Consider the following 17021-nt stretch of genomic DNA (forward strand, 5'->3'; position numbering starts at 1 on the left):
GCCGCTGGTCTTGCCTTGGAGCCCACTTGGTGTTCTGGCTTCCTTAGAAATAAAGAAAGGCGCCAACCGCGTCCATTTCTAAATTGTGGCCGTCAGGGGGGCCAACTAAAAGTGGTTCACCTGTATGGCATAGGTGCCACGTTGACCCATAGGTCCATCAACGGGTGGTGCTTGCCCGCAAAAGACTGCGGTCCATGGTGGGCGGCCACAAAAATTGCGGTCCATATGGTGTATCGATCCAGGCAGCAAGCAGCGAAAGTACAGGCCCACAACTGCGGAGCCAGCACCTCTCTCTCCTCTCTCTCTGCCCCAAAGCCAGATCCTCGGAGGTGGGAGACAAAAGAAAAGACAAGTGAGTAAGGTGGTAAGGGCGCAAAAGTGCACGCAATACAAGATGATGCACACTGGGGCCACATGGGAACCAGGTGAGACAGGTACGTTCCTACCGTACGCCCCCCCCCCCCCCACCAGGTAACCTACATGGCCCCTCCCTTACCCCTTACTGTATCCACAAAACACAACACTACCCATAAACATCTACTTTACAAATCAACAAACGTCCCTACTGTCTTCCCCGTTCCTCCCATAAACCAAATTCGTCTTCTCTCCCTCCTAACCAATCAAATTTGCTATTTCCAACTCTCATCAAACTTTGCCATCTCCAACTCAACATCAAAATTTGCCATCACCAATTCATCATCAGTCCCTCCTAAGGAGGGAGAGATGGAATCACCCCAATGTCTCATCCACGTCGTGATGCGTCTCACCAATCCACACAGCAATTCTCATTTCCTGCACACAGAACAAAGAAAACACAGGTGTGGAGTCATCATCATCACCTCAGGTAAGTGGCTGCGTATGGTGCGACAGGTTCATCAATCCTAACTATTTCCTAAATGACTTTAACAACTTTACATTACCCGGGGTCTTTCCCTGCCAATCCATTGGCCAACTTACACTATGGGTTCTAAAAACCAATTCCCATTGACCAAACTGTGGTGCCTCTCAATTTGGGGTCTCACTCCCCCGATTCATCTCCCGGTGCCTTCGCACAATTTCTGGGCTGCGACGTGTAGCTCTCCCAGCAGGTCTACCCACCTGCACACCTCCACCACTGCAGTTGCCTCCGAGCTTACCTGCTCCTTACCCTAACCTAACTACCTGGGGAAGGCCCTCTGGCGCTCTCCCCACTCGGTGCCCTCTCTGGCACTGGGCTACCCGGGTCCGTCCTCCGGATCCTCGGGCCCCACTGACACTAACGGCTCCCAGAGCCCACCTGCGGCCTCACCTGGCCGACATCCTCACAGTGGTGGAGTGCCCAACCAACTACACACACTAACAGGCTACACGCCCAGCCATTTTCACAACACTAATGCACCCATCCACAATACCATTCTGCAACCGCACCACAAATGCCAATATCCAACCACAATTTACCTATACCCTCTACCTAACACTTACACTACCCGCCCTGGGTACTCGTGAAAGGGGTCCACTCTTCCCCCATTCACACCTTCGCACCATCCACTCCACTCCACAATTTCCACCATTCTCACTCCACGTATTCCACACACCTGCACTTGCACACCTGTGCTCTCACACCTGGTGCCACCTGCACCCTTCTCTCCCCAAGCGCATTCGCGCTGATCCACAACACTCACTACTCATCCACTGCTCCACACACCTGTCCAGTTCTCACACAGCATCATCTCATCTAACTACTCCCCTCTGAAACTTGCGCTTCCCAGTCGTCCCTTTAAACTATTGCGCTCCCACGTCATTATCATCCACACTAAACTACCTGCGTCCCCTCTACAGGTATCAGTCACTAACTAACCTTAACGTCACCTAATGTCATCTTCGCTAGATCCCTATCAATATCCTAACCCACCCGGGCTAGTTTTCACTGCCATACACCCCATAAACTATCGCGCATTTGCCCCATCATGGGAAGGGTGGCAGGGATGCCACCCTTACCCACCGTCATACGGCGCGAGTGGGACCTTGTGGGACCACCTCGTATGTGAGTCGTTGCCCGCCTGCCGAACCCCGTGCGTCGCCCCTTGCGGGGTCAGCGCGGGGCCGAACCGGCCGGGCCCCCACAGTACATTACCCCCAAGGGGCTCTCGTGCCTCCCCGGTCCCTCTAACAACTACCCCTGTTGGTGTCGATGCATGGGTCACACTTCCGCAACCCGCTACCCATTCCATACCACCACAACCTTGCTCACCCACACCTCGCACCTCTCGTTCCATACCCTCCGGACCAGCCATACACCTCACTCTTGGCCTCTCACGAACATCCGGGTCTATCTCGACCCCCAAGCTTATTAAATCACCTGGCGCATCATACGCACGACCATATTGGTCACCACTTACACCGGGTCCTCTTTCTCTTCGCTTCTCCTCCATCACCTGCGAATCCCTCATCCGGTTAATGAGCACATCATCACGATCCGAACACAGACTTTGGACCAATTCTTTTACCTCCTCTTTTATCTCTTTCTTATCCTCTCTCCGTCGCTTCTTAATTTCGCTCACCCCTTCTTCCACTTCTTCTAATTTCTGTTTCACCTCCTTCATCTCCTCGTGCGCCCCTTTAAGTTCTTCCTCTAACTCCACTTTATTTTTTTCTATTTGCTCCCGCACCTCCCGCTCTTTAACCTCCATCACCTCTACCACCTTGTTCATTTTCCTCGTCAGGTCCTCGTGTACCATCTGACACTCTTTTTTATTTACCCCTACGTCCTTTTTCATCTCCTTCTGTGTCGATTTTAAACCCTCTATTACCGCTGTGTTCTTCTTTACCTGGTCCCCCAACTCCTTTTGTCCCACTGTCAGTTGTTCTACTCCCAGCGTCAACTCCTCTATACCCCCTTGCAATTTTACAGTCCCCTTTCTCACCTCCTTCTCCATGCGCTCCTTACAGTGCCTCACCTCCTCGCGCACTCCTCCGACCTCCTCACTCACACCTCTTCTGATCTCTTCTCCCATCACTTGCATCTCCTGCCCAGATGCCACCCTCATCTGCTCCATTTCCTCCCTGTGAGCATCCAGTTTAATTTCTACCCCCATTCTGACCCCCTCTATCTGCTGCCCCATTTGTTTAACTTCCCTTTCCGCTTGGTCCCTCATGTCCCTCAATTTGCCTTCCATCCTGTTTTCTAACCCCTCTAACCCATTTTTCACTCCCTCTATCTGATTCTCCTGGGCAGCCATTCTATTTTCCACCCCCATTAACCCATGTTTCACCCCTTCTATCCCATTGTCTAACCCCTCTAATTTCTTGTCTAATCCCTCACCGGTACCCCTCGCTTCGTCCCTCATTACCCCCATTTGGTTTCCCATTACCCCCAATTGCTCCTCCAATCGCTCACTCTGAGCATCCATCCGGTTCCACATTACCCCCATCATTCTGCTTTCCATTTCTTCGCTATTCTTGTCCATAAGGGCCTTCATTTGTATAAAAAAAAGGTTCAAATCTACCAGCGGCGCTACTACGGTCGCGGGCGCGATCGCCGTGGCCATGTGCGAGGCGCCATTTTGCGCGCCCGTAACCTCGTGCGCGACGACGCTATTTTGCGAGCCTGCCACCCTCACTGCTTCGCTCTCCTCTTGTCCCTCAATTTGGTCCTGGATCGACCCTGCCTCACTCTCCTCTACCGGAACCCAGCCGTCTTGGTCTGCCATAGCGCGACTTTCAAAATTCGGGTTTTTATTTTTATTTTTTTGTAAAACACAATTAAATTTCACAGTTATAATTTCGAGCGCGTGAAACGCGCTCCGGGACCGATCCCACTTCCCGACACCAATTGTTACGGACACGACTTATTAAGATGTTATGCTGGGCCGAGCGGAATGGCCGCCGTGTTCGCACAAGTTACCCGATTATACTCGAACATTGGCCGAATCGCGCTACGCTAGATCAATGAAGGAAAGGACACAACGGCTGGGTTAAATGACACGACACCAGGGGTACAGTTCTCAAGACCTCCGGAGGAGGATATAATATGGGGTATGCAGAACGTTTAGATTACACGGCACAAGAGGTACAGCACAGAAAGGTGGGCACTTATACACGGTCTTATCTTATTCCCGACAGACCACAGACAAACGGGACAAGACTGACTCACACGGGGATTGATGGCAGGGGAGGGCAGGTAGTCGATGGCTCAAGGTGCACCTTGGCTCAGGGGCAGAATCGACTCGGTCCGGTCCAGAGATGCGGGAGGTATCTCTCAGCGCTAGGAGGTGGCGTCTTTTCTTCTTCGTAGCTCAGGCGCATCTGACGTCACCTCCGTCTTCCTGCGCATGTCCAGCGGGGAGTGACACGCCCTCGGCTCGTTAGCTCCGCCCCAGATGGAATCAGTCCGCCGCTTCTTATTGGGTGCGGGGGGTTACCGGGCTCCGCCCTTGACGAGGAGCTGACAGTCAGCCCCTGAGTGGTAACCCCGTCGGAGCACATGGTCAATGGCGGCTAACCAAGCCGGAATGAGGACGCGCACTCCCCGCGCCGCTGTTGTTGTTGTTGGTGTTGTTGTTTCATGAGGAAGAGATGCGGGGAGGTATTGGGAGGTCCTAAACTTACTACTGGTGCCATACAATCACATTCTGGTGCAACGAAGAGTCAGAATTAATGGAAACGAGTCCTTAACTGACATAGACTAAGAATAACTAGCAAGAGGTCCGAAAGTTGTCTACGTGAGATGCGGTGGACCTGGGCACGACATTTAATGGGGGAAGAAGGGGAAAGTCGGTTCTACAGAGTGTTGTTTACAGACAATGGGACTAGGGAATGGGGGATTGGGGATAGTTGGGGAGTATTGGGGAAATAGGGGAATATTTACAAGCGGATATGGATGGAGGCCAAATCCCATATCCGCAACAATATATATATGTATGTATGTATGTATATATATATATATATATACAGTATATATGTATGTATGTATGTATATATATATGTATGTATATTGTTGCGGATATGGGACTTGGCCTCCATATCCGCTTGTAAATATTCCCCTATTTCCCCAATACTCCCCAACTATCCCCAATCCCCCATTCCCTAGTCCCATTGTCTGTAAACAACACTCTGTAGAACCGACTTTCCCCTTCTTCCCCCATTAAATGTCGTGCCCAGGTCCACCGCATCTCACGTAGACAACTTTCGGACCTCTTGCTAGTTATTCTTAGTCTATGTCAGTTAAGGACTCGTTTCCATTAATTCTGACTCTTCGTTGCACCAGAACGTGATTGTATGGCACCAGTAGTGAGTTTAGGACCTCCCCATACCTCCTCCCATCTTCCCCATGAAACAACAACTACAACAACGGCGTGCGGGGAGTGTGCGTCCTCACACCGGCTTGGTTAGCCGCCATTGCCATGTGCGCCCACGGGGTTACCACGAAGGGGCTGGCTGTCAGCTCCTCGTCAGGGGCGGAGCCCGGTAACCCCCGCACCCAATAAGAAGCAACGGGCCGATTCCATCTGGGGCGGAGCTAACGAGCCGAGGGCGTGTCACTCCCCGCCGGATATACGCAGCCTACCGGACGTGACGTCAGATGCGCCTCAGCCACGAAAGAGAACCAGACGCCACCTCCGAGCGCTGTGAGACCTCCTGCATCTCTGGACCGGACCGGGTCGATTCTGTCCCTGAGCCAAGAGTGCACCTTGAGCCATCGACTACCCGCCTTCCTTGCCATCAATCCCCGTGTGAGTCAGTCTTGTCCCGTTTATCTGTCGTCTGTCGGGGCTAAGATAAGACCGTGTTTAAGTGCCCACCTTTCTATGCTGTCTCTCTTGTCTTTGTAATCTAACCTTCCGCAATATTATAACCTCCTCCGGAGGTCTTGAGAACTGGACCCCTGGTGTCGTGTCATTTAATCCAGCCGTTGTGTCCTTTCCATCATTGATTTAGCATAGCGCGACTTAGTCAACGTTCGAGTATAATCGGGTAACTTGTGCGAACACGGCGGCCATTTCCGCTCGGCCCAGCATAACATCTTAATAAGTCGTGTCCGTAACAATTGGTGTCGAGGAGTGGAATTCGGACCTGGGACTAAATTTGTTAGGCCCAAATTCGATCCGGAGCGCGTTTCACGCGCTCGAAATTATAACGGCGAAATTTGATTTTGTTTTACGAAAAAAAAAAAACCCGAATTTTGAAAGTCGCGCTATGGCGGATCAAGACAGCTGGGTTCCGGTAGAGGAGAGTGAGGCAGGGTCGATCCAGGACCAAAATGAGGGACAAGAGGAGAGCGAAGCAGTGAGGGGAGCAGGTTCGCAAAATGGCGGCCTCGCACACATGGTTATTGTGGCGCCAAATTTAGCCGCGCCCGTGACCGTAGCAGCGCCGCCGATGGATTGGGGCCTATTTATGGAACAAATAAAGGCGCTCATGGTCCAGACAAGTGAAGACCTGAGGAATGACTTGGGGAAGCGGATGGATGCTCAGGGTGAGCGATTGGAGGGCCAAATGGGGGTAATGAGGGACGAAGCGAGGGGTACCGGTGAGGGGTTAGACAATAATTTTAAGGGATTAGACAAGAAATTTGGGAAGTTAGACGACAAATTTGAGGGGTTAGACAACGGGATAAAAGAGGTGAAAAATGGGTTAATGGGGGTAGAAAACAGAATGGCCGCTCAAGAGAATCAAATGGAAGGGATGCAAAAGGGGTTAGAGGGGTTAGAAAACAGGATGGAAGGCAAATTGAGGGACATGAGGGACCAAGCGGAAAGGGAAGTTAAACAAATGGGGCAGCAGATAGAGGGGGTCAGAATGGGGGTAGAAACTAAACTGGATGCTCACAGGGAGGAAATGGAGCAGATGAGGGTGGCATCTGGGCAGGAGATGCAAGTGATGGGAGAGGAGATCAGAAGAGGTGTGAGTGAGGAGGTCGGAGGAGTGCGCGAGGAGGTGAGGCACTGTAAGGAGCACATGGAGAAGGAGGTGAGAAAGGGGACTGTAAAGTTACAAGGGGGCATAGAGGACCTGACGCAGGAGGTGGAACAGCTGACGGAGGGACAAAAAGGACTAACGGAGCAGGTTCAAAGGAACACTGCGGTATTAGGAGGGTTAAAGGCGACACAGAAAGAACTAAAAGATGACTTGATAGCGACGAAGAGGGAATGTCAGATGGTACGTGAGGGACTGACAACGAGGTTGGACGAGGTGATAGAGGTAATGGAGACGAAGGACCGGCAGGTGAGGACGCACATGGAAACGGTCAAGGTAGCCTTGGAGGACGAGCTTGAGGAGACGTACCGGGGAATAAAAGAGGTGAAGCAGAAATTAGAAGAAGTGGAAGAGGGGGTGAGCGAAATTAAGAAGCGACGGAGAGGGGATAAGAAAGAGATAAAAGAGGAGATAAAAGAATTGGTCCGAAGTCTGTGTTCGGATCGTGATGATGTGCTCATTAACCGGATGAGGGATTCGCAGGTGATGGAGGAGAAGCGAAGAGGAAGAGGACCCGGTGTAAGTGGTGACCAATATGGTCGTGCGTATGATGCGCCAGGGGATTTAAGAAGCTTGGGGGTCGAGATGGACCCGGGTGTTCGTGAGAGGCCGTTGGTGAAGTGTGCGACAGGTCTGGTGTGCGAAAAAGGAGGTGTGCGAGAAAGTCCGACTCTGGGGTGTGTGAGGAAAAAGTGCGTGCCAAGGAGTGAGGGTTCTGGCGAGAGTGAGTCGGTCGTAGCGCGTGTGCGAGGGAGCACATGGAAGCGCGGTGTGGTGAGTGTTACAGAGGGTGTAACGGGAGAGTGTGCACGAGAAAGGTGTGTGACGGACGGGTGCATGGGGAAAGAGTGCGCTGTCAAAGGCAAGGAAGAATGCACACCTGTGGTGAGTGTTACAGAGGGTGTAACGGGAGAGTGTGCGCGAGAAAGGTGTGTGACGGACAGGTGCATGAGGAAAGAGTGCGCTGTCAAGAGTAAGGGTGAGTGCGCTGTCAAGAATGGAGGTGAGAGTAGTGAGAGTGACAAGGAGAGTGAGTTGGTTGTGACAGGTGAGCGAGGATGTACACCTGGGATGGAAGGATGCACACCTGGAATGGTAGAGCGTGAGTGGGAATGCATGCTGGAGTTGGTGGTGAGGCACGTGGTTGGGTGTGCGAATGAGAGCACACCTGTGATTGTCACAGAGGAGGTGACCGAGGAGGGAGCGTGAAGAGGTGTGTTGGTGAGGTGTGCGAACGATGAGTGTGTGCAAAGGTGTGCGGTGGTCAGGTGTGTGACTAAGTCTGTGAGCGGAATGAGTGTACCTGGGTGTGTAAGAGAAGGTGCAATGACAAATAGCATGGAGACAGCTGGATGTGTGAGCAAGGAACGGGCTGCGGGGTGTAAGCATGCGGGTGGAGCATCGACGCTAACCGGGTTAGCGGTTAGAGCGACTTTTAGCCGAATCGGGCCCTCGGTGTGTGCTGGGCCTCGCTTTGAACGGCCGCGTCCGTGCTCCACTAGGCGGAGCGGACAGCCCGATAGAAAGGGTCGTCATGGCGACCACTTTTTGTTGAGGCATTCCGGCAGGTCGAGATCGGGCCATGGGACGGCTCCGTGCCGAGATGGTGCGTGGGATCTCGGCCCGGGTAAACCTCCTTCCCTGCACCGAATGCGGGACGTATCCAGCCGCTGGCACAGAACAACCCGCATTCATGGCTTGGCTTTACGAAGCCGGGCTTTGGACAGGAATTGGCGCACCGAGAGGCAGTAGTGAGTAGACTGTGTGATGAGGATAGTGTTTTGGCCCCGAAATTAGAAAAACAAAATTTGATGATTGGCAAGGGATTGGCAGTAGTGATTGGCAGATGATGGGTAGTGATTGGCAAATTTTTAATTTGTTGAAATTTGATGTGCGAAATTGGTAGTGAGCGATGGGCCCGGTGGGTAAGGCTGGCATCCCTGCCGCCCTTCCCATGTGGGGCAAAGGAGCAATAGATTATGGGGTGTATGGCAGTGAAAACTAGCCCGGGTGGGTTAGGTTATATTGATAGGGCCCTAGAAGATGACATTAGGTAACGTTAAGTTTAGTTAGTGACTGATACCTGTAGTGGGGACGCAGGTAGTTTAGTGTGGATGATAATGACGTGGGAGCGCAATAGTTTAAAGGGACGACTGGGAAGCGCAAGTTTCAGAGGGGAGTAGTTAGATGAGATGATGCTGTGTGAGAACTGGACAGGTGTGTGGAGCAGTGGATGAGTAGTGAGTGTGTGGATCAGCGCGAATGCGCTTGGGGAGAGAAGGGTGCAGGTGGCACCAGGTGTGAGAGCACAGGTGTGCAAGGAATGAGTGGTGTGTGGAGAGAGTGGGAGTAAGTGGTACGGAGTGGTGTGCATGGTGCGAAGGTGTGAATGGGGGAAGAGTGGACCCCCATCACGGATACCCGGGGCGGGTAGTGTAAGTGTTAGGTAGAGGGTATAGGTAAATTGTGGTTGGATATTGGCATTTGTGGTGCGGTTGCAGAATGGTGTTGTGGATGGGTGCATTAGTGTTGTGGAAATGGCTGGGCGTGTAGCCTGTTAGTGTGTGTAGTTGGTTGGGCACTCCACCACTGTGAGGATGTCGGCCAGGTGAGGCCGCAGGTGGGCTCTGGGAGCCGGTAGTTGTGAGTGGGTGCCTGAGGATCCCGGGTGTGGATCGGGCAGCCCAGTGCCAGAGAGGGCACCGAGTGGGGAGAGCGCCAGAGGGCCTTCCCCAGGTAGTTAGGTTAGGGTAAGGAGCAGGTAAGCTCGGGGGCAACTGCAGTGGTGGAGGTGTGCAGGTGGGTAGACCCGCTGGGAGAGGTACACGCCACAGCCCAGAAATTGTGCGAGGGCACCGGGAGATGAATCGGGGGAGTGAGACCCCAAATTGAAAAGCACCACAGTTGGTCAATGGGAATTGGTTTTTAGAACCCATAGTGTAAGTTGGCCAATGGATTGGCAGGGAAAGACCCCGGGTAGTGTAAAGTTGTTAAAGTCATTTAGGAAATAGTTAGGATTGATGAACCTGTCGCACCATACGCAGCCACTTACCTGTGGTGATGATGACTCCACACCTGTGTTTTCTTTGTTCTGTTGCAGGAAATGAGAATTGCTGTGAGGATTTGTGAGACGCATCACGACGTGGATGAGACATTGGGGTGATTCCATCTCTCCCTCCTTAGGAGGGACTGATGATGAATTGGTGATGACAAATTATGATGTTGAGTTGGAAATGGCAAATTTTGATGAAAGTTGAAAATGGCAAATTTGATTGGTAAGGAGGGAGAGAAGACGAATTTGGTTTATGGGAGGAACGGGGAAGACAGTAGGGACGTTTGTTGATTTGTAAAGTAGATGTTTATGGGTAGTGTTGTGTTTTGTGGATACAGTAAGGGGTAAGGGAGGGGCCATGTAGGTTACCTGGTGGGGGGGGGGGGGGGCGTACGGTAGGAACGTACCTGTCTCACCTGGTTCCCATGTGCCCCCAGTGTGCATCATCTTATATTGCGTGCACTTTTGCGCCCTTACCACCTTACTCACTTGTCTTCTTCTTTTGTCTCCCACCTCCGAGGATCTGGCTTTGGGGCAGAGAGAGAGGAGAGAGAGGTGCTGGCTCCGCAGTTGTGGGCCTGCACTTTCGCTGCTTGCTGCCTGGAGCGATACACCATATGGACCGCAATTTTGGTGGCCACCCACAATGGACCGCAGTTCTTTTGCGGCCAAGCACCACACGTGGATGGACCTATGGGTCAACGTGGCACCTATGCCATACAGGTGAACCACTTATAGTTGGCCCCCTGACGGCCACAATAAAGAAATGGACGCGGTTGGCGCCTTTCTTTATTTTTGAAAGCAGTGAGAAGGCCAAGTGCACCACACGAAGGCAAGACCAGCGGCAGACCATCGGCCGGCTGCGACACCACACCGTGATTTATAGACACTTTATTGGTGCACCGGATGGTGCTGACTGTACATGATGGGGTGGTGCTTTTGGTGCTTGGATGGGGTGCTCTGCACATTATTAAAGGCCGTAAGGCCACAGAGCACTCGTGGGTTGGTGTATCGATGCTGGCATGCGTGCTCTCTCTATGCATAACATCTGCATGTGTTCCTCCAAAAACAGGTCCTGGATCGTAGTGTAAATAGCAGCGTAGTCTTGTAAATAATGCTCCCTACCGGCTGTATGTTTAGTTTGCGAATTCTTTCCGCGATTCGGTTATCCTGTGGGTGTGTTTCTGAGAGGAGAAGGGTGCAACGTCGCAGGGGGACATATTTACTCATTTGTGAATATCTGTAAAACTGTCGCACTCAGGGTAGAGTTAATAGTAGAGGGAACTACATCTGAGTGCCATACTAAAATAGGTAAAAATTTATCGGGTCGGGATGCCCCGAGGGTAGAGAAGGGTGCAATGTTGCGGATATGGGACTTGGCCTCCATATCCGCTTGTAAATATTCCCCTATTTCCCCAATACTCCCCAACTATCCCCAATCCCCCATTCCCTAGTCCCATTGTCTGTAAACAACACTCTGTAGAACCGACCTTCCCCTTCTTCCCCCATTAAATGTCGTGCCCAGGTCCACCGCATCTCACGTAGACAACTTTCGGACCTCTTGCTAGTTATTCTTAGTCTATGTCAGTTAAGGACTCGTTTCCATTAATTCTGACTCTTCGTTGCACCAGAACGTGATTGTATGGCACCAGTAGTGAGTTTAGGACCTCCCCATACCTCCTCCCATCTTCCCCATGAAACAACAACTACAACAACGGCGTGCGGGGAGTGTGCGTCCTCACACCGGCTTGGTTAGCCGCCATTGCCATGTGCGCCCACGGGGTTACCACGAAGGGGCTGGCTGTCAGCTCCTCGTCAAGGGCGGAGCCCGGTAACCCCCGCACCCAATAAGAAGCAACGGGCCGATTCCATCTGGGGCGGAGCTAACGAGCCGAGGGCGTGTCACTCCCCGCCGGATATACGCAGCCTACCGGACGTGACGTCAGATGCGCCTCAGCCACGAAAGAGAACCAGACGCCACCTCCGAGTGCTGTGAGACCTCCCGCATCTCTGGACCGGACCGGGTCGATTCTGTCCCTGAGCCAAGAGTGCACCTTGAGCCATCGACTACCCGCCTTCCTTGCCATCAATCCCCGTGTGAGTCAGTCTTGTCCCGTTTATCTGTCGTCTGTCGGGGCTAAGATAAGACCGTGTTTAAGTGCCCACCTTTCTATGCTGTCTCTCTTGTCTTTGTAATCTAACCTTCCGCAATATTATAACCTCCTCCGGAGGTCTTGAGAACTGGACCCCTGGTGTCGTGTCATTTAATCCAGCTGTTGTGTCCTTTCCATCATTGATTTAGCATAGCGCGACTTAGTCAACGTTCGAGTATAATCGGGTAACTTGTGCGAACACGGCGGCCATTCCGCTCGGCCCAGCATAACATCTTAATAAGTCGTGTCCGTAACAATATATATATATATATATATATATATATATATATATATATATATATATATATATATATATACAGTGGTACCTCGGCTTACGAGTTTAATCCGTTCCGTGACGGAGCTCGTAAGCCAAATCGCTCGTAAGTCAAAGCAAATTTTCCCATTCAAATGCATTGAAATGCTATTAATCTGTTCCAGCCTCAAAAAAAAAACACCAATTTTTTTTGTTAGGTGCTTTTAAATAACAAAAATGTACTTTATAAATAACAAATAATGTATAAACAAGCACGACCTCGTATATACTGTACATAATACAAGAGAATGTAAAGAAATAAACTGGTTTTATTAAGCAGAGGAGAAGAGCATGCCAGGTGAGGTGTGCGTGTTGTCGACTTGGCGAGGCAGTACGATCGTACTCCTTCTACGATATGTACGATTTTGAAGCAGAAGGAGTCCATAAAGGCTATAACGCCAGCCAAGGGCGTTACGATTATTTCAAAGCTCCGGACCTCTATCCATGAAGATATGGAGAAGTTGTTGTTTGTGTGGTTGAAGGAGAAGCAGCTCGCAGGAGATACCGTGACCGAGAGCATCATGTGTTTGAAAAGATTGAAACTCGGATATCGAGCACGGACCACGAGGTGTTTTTTCTTTTTTCTTAATCTCGGTTTCAGTGAACTTTTGCTCTGTGCTCACGTGTACTGTACCTGTACCTGTAATGGTACGTCAGAGGATGGCACCTGTTGTCATCATATTAAGTGCAAGATGTTCTGCATCGTAAGTTGGTACACCGTGGTCTTTCGGCGGTGTTTAAGCCGGCCGTCTTGGCTTCTGTCACCATTGGCATTGAGTCTTTCGATGTAGGTAGGTCGTTGTGTGCCGGTGCCTTGGCCGAATTCCTTCATTGCTGCATTGTTAGCTCACCTGGTTTTTTATACCACATCTTTGGTTATCGGACCAGCGAATGACGTCATCTCCTCCAAAGTATGGCTTATTCTCACTTGTCTTGGACGATCTTCTACTTCTAGCCTTCCACCGTGCATTTGGTGTCCACTGTACTTACTGTACAGTGCCTGGTAAAATTGATGTAATGGGTTTTTGACCGTCAACGCCATGAACCGTCATGAACCGTCATGAACCGTCAACCGCCATGAACCGCCATGAACCGTCAACGCCATGAACCGCTAACACTCAAAAGCCCATTTATCGCGCCTTATAAAGCAAAACGCAAACCGAAAGCCATGCCTCTCAAGCGAGGCGTGCTTCCGTGGTCACGTGATCCACAGGTGTAGCTCATTATACCCGCACGCGCGACACGCTTTGGCGGTCACGTGACCAGCCACTCTGGAGGCGGGGATCCCCGCCGATGACGTCACCGGCTGGAGCAAGGAGATTCCTCGCTCATGTATTTCGACGATTGCGTGTTTTATATCCAAGCAGAGATGCTTTCACGGCAAGATAACCGCGTGACCGGAACCGGAAGCCACAACCGGAAAATTCAAAAAAATAAATTTTTTGAGCTCGTACATCGGATCTCGGCTCGTATCCCAAAGCAACAAACCGCCCGAGCGACGGCTCGTATCCCGAAAAACTCGTACGTTGGGGCACTCGTAAGCCGAGGTACCACTGTATATATATATATATATATATATATATATGTAGCGGTTACCGCTGGATGCACACAATCGCCTTGCACCGGCCAGAACACGGCCAGACGTGCCTCTCCCGGGCATGCCCGGACTCGCTGTTCCTGGGCACGCCCGAACTTCCCGGGCACGCCCGGTCTTGTCTTTCCCGGGCATGCCCGCTCTCGCCTTTCCAGGGCTCGCCCAGAGCGACCGGGCATGCCCGCTATCGCCTTTCCAGGGCTCGCCCAGAGCGTCCGGGCATGCCCGCTATCGCCTTTCCAGGGCTCGCCCAGAGCGTCCGGGCATGCCCGCTATCGCCTTTCCAGGGCTCGCCCAGAGCGTCCGGGCATGCCCGCTATCGCCTTTCCAGTGCTCGTCCAGAGCGCCCGGGCACGCCCAGCCTCGACTTGCCAGGCTGCAGTCAAACACGCCCGGGCAGGTCCAGACTCGCCTTTCCAAGGCTCGCCTTTGACACCCGGGCATGCCCGGTATAGCTTTTGCCGGGCAAACTTCCCGACATAAATGTGTATATATATTGCTGCCCGATAAACGGGCTTGTCAGAATACCTGAGCTGTTTTGTTTCAATAAAGCAACTCGGACGAATTCCGTCTTTGGTCGCGTCAATTCTTTCGACTCGCGTTGGAGCGCATTTCCTTCTTTGGTGACCTACCGACATGGACACGGCAGTGACGCTTAAACTGCCTACCTTCTGGGAGGCTCACGCGGCTGTTTGGTTCGCCCAGGCGGACTCCCAGTTCGCCCTGCGAGGCATCACCGCGGACGACACCCGCTTCCACCATGTTGTGGCGGCGCTCGGTTCCGCCACCACGGCCCGCGGCTTGAGCCTCCTCGAGCACCCGCCGGCTGCTGACAAATACGACGCGCTGAAGACACTCCTCCTCGACGCTTTCGCCCTCTCACCGGCAGCACGCGCACGGCGCCTGCTCGCTCTGCCCGAGCTCGGCGACACGCGCCCGTCCGAGCGCATGGACTATATGCTCTCGTTGCTCGGTGAGCACTCTCCGGATTTTCTGTTCCGCGAGCTGTTCCTTCGCCAGCTGCCTCACCCGGTACGCCTCGCCCTGGCTGGCACGTTGATCACGGATTCCCGCGCCCTCGCCAGGGAAGCTGATAAGATCTCCTCGGCGGGCCAGCACATCGGCGCGGTTACCTGGAGCCCGCCGCCGTCCGAGGCGACGCCCGAGTGCCCTGCACGGTTGTAGGCCGAACTGCCGGTGCAACTGGCGGCCGCCACGCCGCACCGCCCGCTTCCGACACGACGGCCGGGGCCTCCACCTGACCGGGCATGGTGTTATTACCACGCCAGGTTCGGACAAAAGGCTCGGACGTGCCGGCCCCCATGCACTTTCGGCAGGTCGGGAAACGGCCGGGCCGGCGTTCATTCCCAGCCATGAGCGCCGGCCACTCGGGCAACTTGCTGTTTATTCGGGACAAAGCGTCTGGGCGGTGTTTCCTGTGTGACACCGGCGCCCAACTGAGCGTCATACCCGCCTCCGAGCAGGACAGGCGGGACGCCGTTTGCGGCCCCTCTTTGGTCGCTGCTAATGGCTCGGCCATACGCACTTTCGGCCCACGCGTCGTCACCCTCTGCTTTGGCAGCCAGCGTTTTCAATGGACTTTTGTTACCGCCAGCGTCCCCGTGGCTTTGCTGGGCGCCGACTTCCTCTGCGCCCACGGGCTGCTGGTCGACGTCAAACGACGTCGGCTTGTCCACGCCGAGACCTTCAGCTCCCTGGCGTGCACAATGAGCAGCTCCGCGCCGACCGAACTGGCGTGCGCCCTCCCGGCAGCGAACGAGTTCGCTCGCCTGCTCGCGGAATTCCCGGCCCTCACGCGGCCAACGTTTTCGGCTGTCGCGGTGCGGCACGGGATCGAGCACCACATACCCACCACGGGCCCGCCGGTCTATGCCAGGGCCCGCCGCCTCGACCCGGCCAAGCTCGCCGTGGCGAAGGCCGAGTTCGACGCGTTGGAGCACCTCGGCATCGTGCGGCGCTCCGATAGCGCGTGGGCCTCGCCACTGCACATCGTGCCAAAGCCGGGGGGTGGATGGCGCCCGTGTGGCAACTACCGCCATCTCAACGACGCTACCACCCCCGACAGGTACCCGATCCCGCATATTCAGGCCTTTTCTGCCCATTTGGCGGGACGGGTCATCTTTTCGAAAATTGATCTCATACGGGGATATCACCAGGTACCTGTCTGGGCGGCCGACGTCCCGAAGACGGCCGTCATCACGCCGTTCGGCCTGTTCGAATTTTTGCGGATGCCGTTTGGCCTCAAGAACGCGGCCCAGGCGTTCCAGCGCTTGATGGACGGCGTGCTGCGCGACCTGCCATTTCTTTTCGTCTATCTGGACGATATCCTTGTCGCCAGCACGTCCCGCACCGAGCACCTCCTCCACCTCCGAACACTGTTCGGTCGCCTCAGCGAGCACGGCTTAATTGTCAACCCGGTCAAATGCCACTTCGGCGCGACGACCGTTGACTTTTTGGGCCACCGCATCACCAAGACCGGGGCCGTGCCGCTGCCGACCAAGGTCGAGGCCATCACCACGTTCCCGCGTCCCCGCACCATAAAGGCCCTGCAGGAATTCCTGGGAATGGTGAATTTTTATCACCGATTCGTGCGCCGCGCTGCTCAGCTCATGCGCCCCTTTACGAGGCCCTCCGGGGCAAGCCGGCCAAGCGTAACATTGTTTGGTCCGCGGCCATGGACGCGGCCTTCGCCAGCGCCAAACGGGCCCTCGCCGACGCAACGCTGCTGGCTCACCCGGTGCTCAACGCGCCCATCGCCCTCACCACGGATGCCTCCGACTACGCGGTGGGCGCCGTACATGAGCAATGGGTGAACGGGGTTTGGCAGCCACTCGCTTTTTTCAGCCGGCAGCTCCGGCCGAACGAGCTCAAATACAGCACGTTTGACCGGGAGCTCCTCGGTCTACACCTGGCCGTCCGCCATTTCCGCCACCT

This window comes from Myxine glutinosa, chromosome 1 (assembly GCF_964187855.1).
Source record: "Myxine glutinosa chromosome 1, kmMyxGlut1.1, whole genome shotgun sequence".
NCBI lineage: Eukaryota > Metazoa > Chordata > Myxini > Myxiniformes > Myxinidae > Myxine > Myxine glutinosa.